The sequence below is a fragment of the Muntiacus reevesi genome, chromosome 1 (assembly GCF_963930625.1).
Source record: "Muntiacus reevesi chromosome 1, mMunRee1.1, whole genome shotgun sequence".
Lineage (NCBI taxonomy): Eukaryota > Metazoa > Chordata > Mammalia > Artiodactyla > Cervidae > Muntiacus > Muntiacus reevesi.
Window position 1 is genome coordinate 259,364,620 of NC_089249.1, and position 1,275 is coordinate 259,365,894.

General features: G+C 36.6%; 1 non-coding gene across 1 annotated transcript; it reads left to right on the forward strand.

Moving 5' to 3' along the window:
- The first annotated feature begins 590 nt into the window (after window positions 1-590).
- On the forward strand, window positions 591-697 carry LOC136156776 (U6 spliceosomal RNA). The gene has a single exon (XR_010661255.1). It is a non-coding gene; the product is annotated as a U6 spliceosomal RNA (small nuclear RNA).
- The last annotated feature ends 578 nt before the right edge of the window (window positions 698-1,275 follow it).

The following is a 1,275-nucleotide window of genomic DNA, read 5'->3' on the forward strand; positions in this document are numbered from 1 at the left end:
ACTGCCCTTGTCCTCTGAATTGTCCCTTCTGACCTGCATTTCTCACCTGGCTATCAGTCTGTGGCCACTGTTTACTGGCTGACCCATGGACTAACTTAGCAAAGCTCAGATCAGCTCACCTTGCCATTTTAAAGATATTTTGATCCCAAAATGATTAGCTACTTTTTACATTCAATAGGTAGAAATGTCCTCAATAATTAGGCTTGTCACACAAGAGGGAGGAGAAAATAGAGGCAGTGAAGGGAAAATAAAGGGGTCCCTGGATGTCTGCTGTGAGCCAGCACTGGTTCTGCATTTGAACCCCCCACCCTCCTCCTTCAGTAGGGATGGGTACTGTCTTTTCATCCCATTATTTACCTTGTGATTCAGACTTCATTTTTTTTTTAAAGGATCAGTTTACTTATAACATATTGTGGCCAAAAATAAAACCAAAATCAATGGATGTGCTAGTGCACTTATATAGGGTGATGAGAATATACAACACCTTCTGCCAAGTAAGTACCAGAGTATCAGCCATCTTCATCCATTCAGAATGCATGTACTGATGGCCTATTCTATGCCTGGCACTGAGTTGAAATAAAGGTCCCACTCTACTCACTTTGGCAGCACAGATACTAAAATTGGAATGAAACAAAGAAGATAAGCATGGCCACTGTGCAAGGATGGCATGCAAACCTGTAAAGCATTCTGTATTAAAAAAAGAAAAGAGAGAGAGAGACCTCACTATTACATACATATCAACCAAACTGTAAAAATGTAGTGTTAATTTCTACTTGCCACTTCAGTTTATTTACTGTAATTTAAAAAAAAAACAACAGTTTGTCATTTCTTGTCCTTTAGTATCACAAAAGAAGATTTTCTATGTTTTCAAAATCCTCTGTGATGGTTCATATATTATCATTTTTCAAACTATGGTTGGTTCATGCTGGGATGGAACTGTCATAGAGGGACTGAGAGTCTAGTTGTCAAAATATATTAATCAGAAGACGATGATCTAACATTGTAACCATGTTTGTGATCCTATGTTGAGCTTCTTACCTAATAATGATAATTATTTCCTCTTTTATCCCCTGGATACTAATGGTCAACTTTAGAGAAATACTATATCAGTACAGTAACTGAAAACATTAAAAATCAGAATATTTCCATTCGATCTTTTTTAAATATTTATTTTTATTTATTTATTGGTCTGTGCCAGGTCTTAGTTGCAGCCCATAAGATCATTGATCATCATTGTGGCACACAGGATCTTGAATTGTGACATATGAACTTTTA